This window comes from Macadamia integrifolia, chromosome 6 (assembly GCF_013358625.1).
Source record: "Macadamia integrifolia cultivar HAES 741 chromosome 6, SCU_Mint_v3, whole genome shotgun sequence".
NCBI lineage: Eukaryota > Viridiplantae > Streptophyta > Magnoliopsida > Proteales > Proteaceae > Macadamia > Macadamia integrifolia.
This window is the reverse complement of record NC_056562.1, coordinates 3819615-3834346: the sequence shown is the minus strand read 5'-3', so window position 1 is coordinate 3834346 and position 14732 is coordinate 3819615.

Genomic DNA, 14732 nt, shown 5'->3' with positions numbered 1-14732 from the left:
CAAAAAAAAAAAAAAAAAAAAAAAAAAAAAAAAAAAAAAAAAAAAAAAAAAAAAAAAAAAAAAAAAAAAAAAAAAAAAAAAAAAAAAAAAAAAAAAAAAAAAAAAAAAAGAGAGGAAAAGAAAGGAGCAAAGATCTAATCCAAAAGCAATCCAATACCCTAGGCAGGGGAAAGAGAAAAAATTGCTCACCAAAAATTGAAGAAAAAGAAAGAAGGCAATAAAGGCGAAAATTGTAAGATTCTAGTTAGACCCTAGGGGCATATTTGAGCTTTTACCCTCATTTGGAACCAAGTCCTAAGCCCCATTATAACCCAACAAGTCCTCCTAGGCTATATGTGGTGAGATTTTCTCCGATAACTTCGAGCTCACCTAGTTATGATGGAACTTAATTATTAAGGCTTTACAACCAATACATCATCCATGGCAGGAACTACGTCTGACCTGATTCCTGATTTACTCAGGATACGTAGGTAGATTGAGAAGTCAATTTTAAGCTCTATCCATCACCTCTATCACCATATTACCTTGTTTTGTTTGGACTTCATATGAATGTCCTCTCTTGGCTTCCTATTTTGAAGGCGATTTGATTATTGCTACTTTTATCATCAGGTGATGGCCTGTTTAGACTCGAACTCTTTCTCCCGTCTCTTATTCCGATGGATTCCCAAGAGTTTCACCACTTAGTCCTTTCTTCTAAGCCTCCTTAGTTGGCATCATTTCTCTAGTGAGCTCGTCATTCCATATAATAGCTCCCAACTCTACACTTGGTAGAACCATTGGGTTTGCATCCTTTTCATATTGTTTTATTGTCTTACTACTTGTTTCTTAGAGCTTATGCCACAGACATGATGTTTTGGGTATTTTAAGGAGCCACCCCTCAAGTCTTGAGAAGCAGCTAAGGAAGTTATTACTATCTCCGCTCATAAAATGCGGGCAACATCAGAAAGGCGCACTCACAGGAAAAAGAAGGGATCAACATGTTGTGGATGTTTACCATGAGATAAATATTTGGTCGGAGCAACCGAAAGCCATTACAATTGAAGACATCAGACTATATTGCCATAAGTTGCAGATACATACAAGTAATGCATATTCAGGTCAGATTTATTTGAGTTTAGGCCGAACAAACTGGAGATGTCACAGTCTAGGGCAACACTCATTGATGGGTTACCTCCCTTGTTTTAGCTTCGTTCTCATGGTGAAATTTGTTTTGGCAAAATCCTTCTTTGTCATTTTCCAATGTGAATACTTCTCACTCCTTTTTATAGTGGTGGTCATTTACACTCTCTTACGTGAGCATAGTGTTAGGATTTGCATGACTAATCCTTTGTTTGACCAATCGGGTTGATGTTTGTTTAAATTTAATTGCAATATCATTACATCTCATGATTAAAATGTTGAACATTTAAGATTTTTAGGTATCTTACCTCAAATGCATCAGCTCATGAAGATTGGTTCAGATGGTTCTTTACACCATTGCCAATTCCATTTCAAGTCCAGTTATTTATACCGAAGATTGGGCCTGGCGGTTATTTACACCAATGTTAGCTCCATTTCAAGTCTGGTTATTTACATCGAAGATTAGTTCGGATGGTTCTTTACACCATTGCCAATTCCATTTCGAGTCTGGTTATTTACACCAAAGATTGGGCCTGACAGTTATTTACGCCAATGTCAGCTTTAGTTCAAGTCTGGTTGTTTAAACCGAAGATTGGTTCAGATGGTTCTTTACACCATTACCAATTCTATTTCAAGTCTAGTTATTTATGCTGCAGATTGGGCCTGGCGGTTATTTACACCAATGTCAGCTCCACTTCAAGTTTGGTTATTTACACCGAAGATTGGGTCTGACGGTTATTTATATTAATGTCAGTCTCACCTCATAGTCCGGTTATTTAAGCTGAAGATTGGATCTGACGGTTATTTACACCAATGTCACCTCCATTTAAGTTTGGTTATTTTCGAACTAAAGATTGGGTCTGGCAGTTATTTATACCAATGCCATTTCTATCTTAATTTCAACTGTTGAGACTGAAAGTTGCGTCTGGTGGTTACTTACACCTAGGTCAAACCTAGTTTCTCTTGTGTTTGACCATTCATTTACACCATTGTCTCATATTTGCATTTATGGTCTGCTTGGTTCTTTATACCAATGACAGCTGATTGCATCTACACTTCTTTTATCATACTTGCATTCATGGTCTACTTGGTTCTTTATACCAATATTGGCTAATTACGTTTACACCGTTGTTCCATACTTACATTCGCAATCCGTTTAGTTATTTACACCTAATGGTCGATTGTATTTACACTCTTTTCCATACTCGCATTCAAGTCTCCTTGGTTCTTTATACCAATGCTGGCTAATTACATTTACACCTTTGTCTCATTTTTACATTCATGGTGTGTTTGGTCATCTATACCTGACAACCAATTGCATTTGTACTCTTTCATACTTGCATTCATTGTCTACTTGGTTCTTTACACTAAGAATGGCTTATTGCATGTGCATCCTTAGTCTAGGTATTACCTGCATATTGACCGACTACGGTAGGTTTTATATCACGGTAGCACCCACACACTACTTGATTTCGCATGTGTTATCGATCGACATTTCCTATCTTTGGTCTTAACTCTTGTTTTACATTTGCATTTGCACCTCATCCATCCTTGAGCCGGATGTCGGTAGTACATTGCTCCTGGTGAAAAAATGGTGTGTTCTTTTCTTTGCCTTTCGACTGTTACACAGGTCTTGGTCAAAGAGGGGCAATTTGTAGACACCAAATTTTGTCATGCCCCGGCAATGATGACAATATGAAGAATTTCATGTTAGACATTTAGACTTGAAGAATTTTCAAGCTTAAAGTAGAAAATGACCATTTTCCCCTATAAACTTTCAGAAGAAAATATTTTCAAAAATTAGAATTTGATGTTATGGATTATTATCGTTTGTCCCCTCCAGTCGGACAGTACACATTGATGTGAGAACTATGCGAATCGACGCCCGATTCTCTCTTTTATTATCTGATCCGGGTCCCTACTTTATGCATATTTTTGTAAAGGTTCCTGGTCGAGACCACAATCGTGTCTCACATCATTGGATAGTGCTTGGACTGAGTTTTCTAACGACATATTACACATCGAATTCTGACTAATGATTTGAAAGATATGACCCCCGGAAGTTGACTCCAAAGTTCGGTATCAGATTCCATTCCGAGCAACCAAGGAGTGCCACATGGCACCCAAACCCCTTTGTCCAAAAGCAAGCCTTTTTGGATAATTCTCTCTAGTTTTTTAGTCCCACATCGGAAATAAGAGGGAATTGTCTCAAGTCCCAAGGCTATAAATATAGCCCTTCCTCTCTTCCAAAAGGGGGGAGAAAAAAATTGAGAATTTGGGAGAGAGGATGGCCCCATCAAGGTTTTGGCTAACTTCTTCCCTCTAAAATCAAATATTCTCCAAGTCTAAAAGTTTAACACATTAATCCTTCCTTGAGCCGGGAGATCTAGTCCTGTTCTGTTCGATTTGGGGCTTGAAGCACAAGGGTTATCTCCCCTTGTTTCTTAATTAAAGCTGGGTTTAAGGTATTTTTCTTCTCCCAATTACAATTTAGAACTAGTTTATCTAATTTAATAGATTAGGTTTAATTAGTTTCAATTCGGTTTAATGTGATTTATTAGATATAAATTGGTTTATTCCGATTCAATTAGGTGTATTTATGTTTAATTGGTTCATTTAGATTAATTAGGTTTAATTACCTTTAATTTGGTTTAGTATGGTTTATTAAACGTGAATTAGTTGATTCCGGTTCGATTGGGTTTATCTTGCTTTAATTGGGTTCAATATAGTTTGATTTGGGTCATTGGGTCCAATCCATTGTTTTTGCTAATTCGTTTTATTTTCATTTTAATTTGTTTTGCTTTCTTTTAAAGTTATATCTTTATTCAATTAATCAATTTTATTTGTGGCTTGATATACTCACTTAATAAGTAGGTTTGATTTGATCTATTTTTGATTTATTTTTGTTCTTTAGACAGAAACCCTTAGATTAGAATCTCAAGCCCTAATCTCTTCCCCCATCTCTTCTTCCTTTCTTTCTTCTTTTCCCTGTAGCAGAGAATCAGTCGCCCCTCTCCACTCCCTTCTCCTTCCTTTCTTTCTCCTTAACCGAACCTACAACTCACTCCCTTCTCCTTCTTCTTCTTCTTTTTCATTTTCTTCTTCCTCTCTTCTTTTCTCTTTTACCATGGCCGAACCCTCTCCACTCCCTTCTCCTTCCTTTATTTCTCCTTAGGAGAACCTGCAACTCACTCCCTTCTCCTTCTTCTTCTTCTTCTTCTTCTTCTTCCTCTCTTCTTTTCTCTTTTACCATGGCCAAACCCTAATCCTTCCTCCCTTCTCTTTATCTCTTCCCCCAGCTCTTCTTCCTTTCTTTCTTCTTTTTCCCTGTAGCAGAAAACCAGAGCCAAAAACTTCCAAGGAAATGGAACCAGAAGTGGGTTATTTCTACGAAATTGATCACACGAAGCTGCCACCGAGATCCCCTATACAACTCAAAATTATTCGTATGGTCATGGTGATTGAAAAGACTGAGCTCATTGTATCAGTGAAGTTTCCAAGTAATCTCTCTCTTGGAACTTACTTCGATAAAGACCTATCAAGCCGAAACCCACAGGATCTCGCAGGAAAAGTTCAACCCGCTCTAGACAAGTAGTTCGTCATTGGATCAAGACTAGCGAAGAAAATTTTCATGAGACAAGTTCCATCTTCTGAGGTATTAAAACAGAAGAACTTACAGAGCTTCTGGTTGGTACCTCTTGAAGTATCTGAAAGCCCAAGTTGTGTTACCAAGGAGAGATTACCGGATGACCCTGTGGTGAAGGGAACATGTTGATCGGCTCTGAAATGTGTAGGTCAAGTGCACTGGGGAGTGCACAGGAAAGTGACGTTTATCGGATGGAACAAGAAGAAAATGTCACAACCATTTTTGGCTTCGAGAGAAGGAAAGGAGGAAGAAGAAGAGGAGGATGATGATGATACTCTCTTCCGCTGAAGTTACTTGACCAGCAGCTATTCTTTCCCCTTCCCTTCCCCTCCTTGCTGCAACAGAAACCCATCTTCTTCTCCTTCATTCTCTCCTCTTCTATGCTCCCATCTCCTTCCCTTTGCAAAAATCCATTCCAACCCATCGTCTTCTCTTCTTCTTCCTATTTTATTTTCTTGTTTTATTTGTTATTTCTTGAATTTGCTGATTAAATACTCCATATTTGTAATACCCACAACATGTTATTTCATTTATGTTTTCTATATGGAATCTTCCCCTCCCTTTGTTCTTTATTTTTCTTTTATCAATTTTTGGTTTGATTTTCATTTTATTTCCCTCTTAATAACGTATGGGACGTAGTCTAGGGTGTATGTTAGCAAGGGCGTGGCTGGCCCCCTCAAACCAGCTCGTAGCATTAGGTGCGTTTCTTGGGTTTTCGGGTTGATAAAAATGAACCCATTTCGGTCCATTACTTTTTATCTCAAATAGTGGGTCCCTTTAGAATTATTTGTGTATTTAATTTAGATTCGGATATCTTGCTATATTGATAATCATTAGATTTAGATAGGTTAGTCAATGTCATGTTTGCCATGCTTCGTGTTTATTAACATGTTTTTGATACTTGATGATTCTTTTTTTTTTTGTTTAAATAAATTCATTTTTCTCATGTATGTAGGTTAGCTAGTATTCTTTTGTCCACTCCTCACTCATATCACTACGTGGGACATTTACAACCATTGTATATTTAACATAATAGTTAGATTCCATTTACTTAAATTGAGGTAGTTAATTAAATAATTATTTTAATATTTAATTAAATAAAGTCTTAACTCATTAGATTAAGTAAGGTTCATAATGCATTTAATTGAATCTTAAAATTCGGTTTTGATTGTTTAAATTATTAGATTGATTAGGTTTTCCAAAACTTCCATATGAAATAGTTAGATTTGGGTAGCTTTCACTATTCAATTCAAGTTTTTGTCTTTCTTTAAAAATCTTTTTACCTATTAGATTAATAGATTAATTAGGATTGCAATAATTCATTTAAAAAATTATTAGGGATTATGATTAATCATTTTAATTAATTCAATTTAAGATTTCATAAATTCATTAATCATCCATCTAGGTTAGGCTCAATTAATCGAGTTAGTTCAATTTAGGGTTTCAAAAATTGCTCAACTAATCCTAGGTCTAGGCTTGTTTAATTAGCTTATTCTAAGACTCATACAACATTAGTTAAATCATTTAGGGTTTTTAATTTTTAATTAGCGTAACATTTCATTATTTGCATCATAACCTAGCTAGCATAATTTAGACACTTGGCTTAGGGTTTTCACATGTCATACTTAGATACCTAGTTTAGGGTTTTTGGTGACCTAGATTTAGGACTAGTTAGTAGGGTACAAAAAAATTTTGGTCAAACAAAAAGAGACCGGCCTTAGGGCCGGGCAGACTGGGTGCCTAACACCTTCCCAGTCTGTTACTTGACACTTGTCCAGAATCTTGGTGCAAACCAGCTTTATCCATTAGAGTCATTAGTCTCTCTCCCTTGATTGGGGGAGACATTTATGGGTCCTAGACCCTTTCTAGGTGACGACTCCCTTTTACCCATAACGTGTACTCCCCCTTGGCATTTGACGACCAGGGGATACTATCTCATCTCATTAGGGTCGAACCCTAGCGTGTGTATCCCCGTTATGCGCTATATTACGACCCGGCAGAGGTCCGTGATACACAAGGCTTGGCACCTCAAGACCTTACGCACTAAAGCATGCAAGCCCCAGCTCTGGCCCGACACTACAAAAGACCTTAACACATGGCTCCTTAAAAGACCGATCCTAAGCTCGGCAGCCTCTAAGACTGAGCCCAAGCTCGGCATTCTCTAAGATCGAGCCCTAGCTCGGCAATGCCAAGACTAAACCCAGGTTTGGCACCTCAAAAAATTGAGCCCAATCTCGACACCCTCTAAGACCGAGCCCAAGCTCCGCATTCTCTAAGATCGAGCCCCAACTCGGCACCCCCATGGCTAGGTCCAAGCTTGGCTCCTCAAGAGCTCATAAGCTAGACATAGAAGATCAATTCTGAGCTCAGCTAGGGAACGGAGCCACACTCAGACAGCTGTACTGGTCCTTATTCTTCCAACAGTTACTCATTTTGAGAAAATAAAGAAAGAAGCACAAGAATGCTGAGAGATGAAGACATCAAAACAAATTTTCCATTCATCAAAAAAGGAAAAAAAAGCCCTCAAAGTACATCACTCCCGAAGGAGACATCTACATAAAAAAAAATATATATATACAAGGCTAATCTTGGGGGACTAATCCAGGGGTCTAGCTCTTCACTTAGCTATCATTTGAGTTGGGTCTCCTTTTCACCAATGTCGATCGAGCCATCGAGCTGCACTGAAGTAGCAGAGGCGAGAATGCGCTACTCATAGTCCGTCAGATTATAGCCTGGCATCTTACTCAGGATGAGCCAAATGGCATTGTTTGAGCTAACCTGAAATGAAGCAAAGTTAACATCAACCAACCACTTCTGATAGGCCTAGGGGTTCAACCACCTCATTGGCCTCTAGTTCAGCCTGGTGTTGCCTTTCCAGATCGCCAACCCTAGCTGCAAGCTCTTCCTCCTTTTTACGAGCGCCCTGAGTCTCGGACAACTCATCCTAGAGAGCATCATTCTCCTTCATCAAGTTGTTGTTGGCATTGAGCTGCGTAGCAACCTCCTGTTCCAACTCTCCAGTTATCAACTCGATATCATTAGCACAAACATCCTTAGATCGGGCCTTTTTCTTCTCAACCTCCAGTTGGCCTGTGATCTTGTGCTGCTCCCCATGAAGGTGCTTTGCCTCCTCCTCCACCTTTGAACAAGCGAGAACCACATCCTTAAACCGTTGAGTAGCCTCGACTGAGAAAGTAAAGCAGTGCGTTTCGCACCAAATAGACAGTGCACGTTGTACGAAAGTCGAGATCGAATTATATGCTCTAGCAAATTGATCCGAATTGCTAGAGCGGGGGTTGGTGATGAGGTAAAATATGTCCAATTCCTCAACATGGCTAAAGCGTGTATGCAAACCTAAACAGAAGACTAACCTGCCACCTCGATCTCTCCTCAGGCCGACTCACCACCTCGGCCTCTCCTCGTGTCGAGGAGCCACCTCCACCTCTCCTCATGCCAACTAGTCACCTTGATTCGGTCAACCTGTCACATCAGCTCAACACAGTCAAAGTAGGGCACCCAGAAACGTGCACACATCCACTCTTACATTCAAGAGACATGATCCCTGATCATGGGGGCAGGACTCTATCCACTACACGTCATCAGAGGTGTCCACCCCTCTCATGACTTGCACCTCCGAGATCAAAGAGGAACATTCTTAGAACATGCCCTGAACCCAGAATATTCTCAAAATCACAGAGCCACTCCTCTTAAGGACTCTACACCTAAACAGGACTCTCCACAAATGCCCCTCCTTCTTTCTCCATCAACAGCCTATAAATACCAAGGTAAGCCTCCATCATGGGGGATCGATCACTTCTTTTGATTGAAAAAGCTCTCTTGAGCATCTGCTGTGGAAAGATCTGACTTAGGCATCGGAGAGTCCCCTGCTGGGTTAGCCCAACTCTCGTCTGTCTTCTCTTTTGTGCAGGTCAGCTAGAGCATCAGGAACTGCAGGGAAGATCACTTGGTCAATTTTTACCGCATCAATTAGCTTACTTAGTTTAATTTCAATTCTGAATTTTATAAATTTTATTTACAAAGCAACATTTGCCCAATCTTAGTAAATTTATCTTTCTCGTTCTCTGTGAATTTGATCTCTTTCTTATCATTATCTCATAGTTTAGTTAGGCTTTTATTTTGATTCGTTCATGATAGCGATCGTTTTACGCTTTCTGCCTTTTTGGTCCTTTATATATTTTAAAAAGAGATTTTCATAATAATGTTTCCCAAGTGTCAAATAATTTGTAATTTTAATTTTTTGATGAAATAATTTTGTCTTCTTGATATAAGAAACATCAGCACAGGAAACCAATGAGAGGACGCACATCAGCATCTTTAGCACCTAATGCGGGGGCAACATCTTCTTTTAGCCCGCCTTGTCTCTTGGTATTTCTTGTGCCAACAGAACATGTTTTTTTTTTCTTTATATTTTTTATTTTCTATATATATATATATATATATATTTTCCAATGAGGGTAAATATTGTTGTTTCATATGTGAAGTGTGAACTCGAAATATGAGTATGACAATGACACATTTTGATGAGTACATAATTACATATCACTTACAAATAATTTTTAACACATTTTTATATCTTTTAACTCAAAGAACTCTTGAGAATAAGCCAAGGGGGAATTAAAAGAAAGTGTTAAGTTACCATATTTTTATAGAGGTGTTACTTAGATGCCCCCAAAAAATTAAAATTTACTTATTTAAGAGAAGAAGTTTTATGCATGGTGCATGATCATGTACATAGTCATCCGTCAAATGGATGTGAAAGAGATGCACCATAGACCCTCATCCCCATTCAATTATTGTGTGTATAATTGTGCTATTATATATAGCCATATACTAAACCTTTTGCCTTTACATTTTTTTTTCCTAGTACAATCTTTTGCCCTTCATTATACTAGATTGAAATCTATTTTACTAAAATATAGAGGGTTAAAGAAACTTAACCAAAATATTATATGCATAGTAAGTGAGTAGAAAGGTACTGTGGTACATGCAAAGTTTTACCCCTTGTCCCTATCTTGAAAGAGAAAAATGAGATAACGAGAGAGAGAATTGCAGAGAAAACATGGCTAATTAAGAGGGGCCAGCCTCAGTCTCAAAGAGAATTTGGGAAATTGTAATTTGTCTTTCTTCCCAGTCCGTTACATACTAATAGTTAGATAGATAGTTACACATCAGGATAGTTCTCCAGTAGCTATCCTAACCCACAGTAAGTTACATCCCATGACCCACTACTTCAAATTGTATCCCATAGCCCTTAACTTCTTACAACTACTTATCAACTCCCATACATACTAACTAAATATGATAATAACTTCACATGCAACATAAGACATACAATATGTACATGCAACACCATAGGCAACATAAGACATATGTATGTAACAAATCCTCCCCGCTAAGCCTCGGGCTTGTCCTCAAGCCCCAAAGATGGAAATTAAAGCTGAAGCATATCCTTATCTTCCCATATTGCCTATGCAGGAGACATCCCTTGGCAATGAACCAAAATCTGAGATTTACGTTTGTGTACATGAGTACCTAAGATGGCTTGGAGTTTAACCTGTAATGCATCATCAGCTCCTACAACTTCTTGTAGTACTCCCTGAACCAGTATGTTGTGACCCAGAATCTTCTTTAACGAAGAAACGGGGAAAACATGATGGATGCGTGAATCGGTTGGTAAATCGAGCCGATAGGCAACCTTCCTGATTCAGTGAGTAACTTGAAAAGGGCCATAATATCTAGGGGCAAGCTTTTGATGCCTTCGCAAAGTGATCGATCGTTGTGATATGGTTAAAGCTTAAGATACACCCAATCTCCGACATCAAATTCCCTCTCCTTGTGGCTAGGATCATAAACTTGTTTCGTACGATTTTGAATCTCCGTGAGAATGGCATGTAAGTCCTTAAGCCTTTGATCATGCTCCAGCAATTTCTCATCCACTGCTTCCACCTTAGTGGTACTTGGAACATAGTGATGAGCACATTTATGTGTGAAATCTAGGGTAGTAAAACATGCATTTCACATATTTAGAATGGAGCTACCTTGGGTTTTATTCTCTTTTTGCAGGTTTTATATTTTCAAGGCCTTAAGGACTATCGGGCGCTATATCTTCAATTTTACACGTAAAGAGGTCTATTTCTTTTCATGATTGCGAAGATGACGAAATTCTGAGCAAGATGGACGTGTTCAATTAAAAGTACACATTCGTTTGGTCACCCGTACAAATGATTATTCTTTTAGGCCAGAAAAAGAATAATGGATCAGAACTGAACCGAGATGCAGAACCAGCCCGTTTGCAATTGTCCCAGAGGTACAAGGAATACTCCAAATACCAACAAGGATCAATGGACCACATCCTTAAGTGATTACAGATTTGTTTTTGGTAACAACAACTACCTAGCGTAGTTGGTGAGCTATGGTGTACAAAATTCCCTTGCTCACCAAGAACTTTCAAGTTCGAATCTCATGGTTGTTTTTTTTAGAGAATTTTGTTAAAGATTTCTTGCTTTTCACTCACTTAAAGCACTAAGGGCATGGAGGGAATTTCCACATCAAATTAGAAGCAAGGAAAATCGTGGAAGCAAGAAGAAAAGAAAAAAAATGGAGAAATAGAGATTGTCCAAATCTTCTCTCTCCTCCACATCATCACCAAAGATTGTCCAAATCACACAAAGCAAGAAGAAAATCGTCCCTAGGAGAGAGAAAAAGAAGAAAAATAAATTAGAAAAAAAAAGGAAAGAAAATAAGCAAAAAAATTATAGAAAATTTCTCCAAATTTATTTCTCTCTTCTCTCTCCTCCATCTTAGCACTTTTGGACTCAAAAGATCTCACAATCAATTGTGGGGTTCTCTCTTTTAGGAAAGAGAAATTTGTTACCCTACCTCCCCATTCCCTATAAATACAACTCATGTAAGAGGAGGGGAGACAATTCATTCTTCTTCTAGTTTTTTTTAGTTGCTCTCTCTTTCTCTTGCTCTCTCTTTAGTTTTAGTTCTTCTTTATTTTTGCTTTAATCACTTTTGTAATAGCTTTTTTTATGTCAATTATTGCAAGCACTCTTTTATTTTTATTCAGCCCTTTTTATGTTTATGATTTATGCAATTGAGTTGTAATTTTTTAAGTTATAGTTCTAGGCTTAGATCTAGGTGACAAGATCACGAGCCGTGGAGCAATTGTTTTTCAAGTTCAAGCATTGATTCAAGTAAGTAGGCTCCTTCAGTAGTATTCTCTCTCCCCTCTCATTCCCTCTTCTAACTACCTTTTCTTTCTTAATTTAGGACTTTTATTTTCAGTCGTTACATTATTGCTATCCCTTTCCCCCAAGGTTCATGGCTAGTGTATGTGTTGGCTTTGCCCCTCCTAGCCATAGAACCATCAATTTATTATTTTTATTTTAGCATACAATGGAGGCTTGCGGCTTTCTGAAGAATACGTAGCACGTCTTTGAGACAAATTTCGAGACTCGTATAAGTGTGCTAAGCCGATAGCAGCCGACATTGTATTAGGACGGCCAGCCAATTCATCTGCTTTGATATTATCTTTAAGGCCACTAATGAAACAACTCACTTGATGATTAGGAGGAAGGTGTCCCACCTTAGATAATAACTTCTCAAACCTTGCTTGATACTCACGAATAGTTCTCAACTGTTGCAACTTAGCCTTCTCTCCAAAGAAGTCTAGGAATTGAGAAGGACCAAATCGCAAATGTATTCCATTACAGAAGGTTTGCGAAGATATTTCCCCTTCATCCTGTTTAAAAAGTTGATACCACAACTGTACTTCACCTTCCAGATGGAATGATGTTAGTGCTACCTTTTCTTCGTCTGGAGTTTGGTGAAAATCAAAAAATTGCTGAACCCTACCCATCCAATTGGTTGTATCATCGTCACCATTGTAACGTGGGAAATCAAGCTTAACCAATTTAGGTGCATAAGTATGTTGAGTAGAAGTAGGTCGATTGGGTTGAGATGGAAGAGGAGATTGCTGCCTCGAATGCTGTGTCGAAGCTCTTAAATTTTCTCCTATTTCCATTTCAACTCGCGAGGGCTGTGCACTCATCTTCTCAAAGAACTTAGTAAGCCGAGTGAGAAGATGCTGCTGAGAATATAACTCGGTAATTGTCTCCTTCTGCACTTCATTAATATTGCTTAACTCCCCTTCAATTCTTTCTACCTGATCATCCATATTCCTGCCCTGATACCAGGCTGGTACATGCAGAGTTTTACCCCTTGTGAAAAAAGAACAAAATGAGATAAGGAGAGAGAAAATTGCAAAGAAAACGTGGCTAATTAGGAGAGCCAGCCTGAGTCTCAAAGAGAATCTAGAAATTGCAATCTATCTTTCTTCCCATTCCATTACGTACTAATAGTTACATAGACGATGATACATCAAGGTAGTTCTCCAGTAGTTATCCTAACCCACAGTAAGTTACATCCCATGACCCACTACTTCAGGTTGCATCCCATAGCCCTTAACTTCTTACAACTACTTATCAACTCCCATACATACTAACTACATATGATAATAACTACACAAGACCACATGCAACGTAAGACAGATAAAATGCACATGCAATACCATATGCAATGTAAGACATATGTATGTAACATATTGTTTTGTGAAATTTGGTAATAAGGATGTTAATTTCTTGTATTTAAAAAAAAAAAAAATCAGTTTCTTTTGTCATTTGTATTTTGGTAAAATATACTCTAATATTGCATAATTAATGATGTAATTTTCTCATAAAGTAAAAGGGTAGGGGTGGGGCTGCACAACCAAGTAGTGTGGCAGTAGTTTCCCATCGGATTTCAACCTGATTTTTTCAATCCGCTAAACCGGTTTACAAAATCAAACAAAATCCTTGGCCGTATGTCAAGGATTGCAGAAATCAAGGGATTTAGGCGCCACAATAGTCCGAAAATGGGAATTGTCCATGAGATATTTATATTCTCCTTTTGTAGATCAGGTATGTAATTAAGCGTTTCTCCAAAGTGTGTATTCTAAAACCAGACAGGATCGAATTTCTATAGTTCATAAACTAGCTCTAAGGGTTCGAACTGAAAAGATAAATCACAACTTATGAGATGATTTAGGTGTTGGTGTATGATGTTTTGTATTCCGTTGCAGTTTAATTAAAGGATTACTGGTGCAACACCTAGACAGGCAGGACGACAGTCCCGCTAGCCGGTTAGTGGACCGTGGGGGTTGCAAGGGGGCAGGAGGCCCCTCTGCATAGTAGGGGATGTAGGGGGGCGTAGTCCCCCGCTCGAATTTTTTATTTGAGGGCAATTGTGTACTTTCTGGATTAGGGTTTTTTTCGCTATATATTTGTAGCGAGGGTTTCTTTCTCTGTAATGCAAGCTGTCACACCCCGTTCACCCTGAACCGGAGCGGTGACCGAGTTAACACCGGTTAACCCAAACCTGCCAGGATCATCAGATACTGTATTCCACCACAGCATATACACACTAACATCAATTCATCATATCAGCGGAAGACTAAGTTTTTACCTGTACATAATTCTCATATACCTGATACCCAAATGATGATATCATAATTATATACATTTGGACCCGAAGGCATGATATATACACAAAAAGAATAAAGTCCATGTATCAAGTATATACAGGAAAGTATCAAAGTACACAGCCCGGCATCGGTATCAAGGCTGGAGCTCAGCTCGGCCTCAGAACCGCTGCCCCGCAACACAGCTCTCACACGCGCAGTCTACGCCGTGCTCAAACTCCTCAAGGGTCCACCAGTCCTCCTCAGGGAACTCGACTGTGGGACCCACCCCATGCTCCTCAGATGCATGACCTGCACAAGCATCTAAAAAAGGGGTGTACACGTGGAATGAGCTCACTAGCTCAGTAAGTAGAGAGGTGGACCACACACAACAGTCCACACATCACAACACATCGTATGCACTATATGCCATGCAAGTCATTT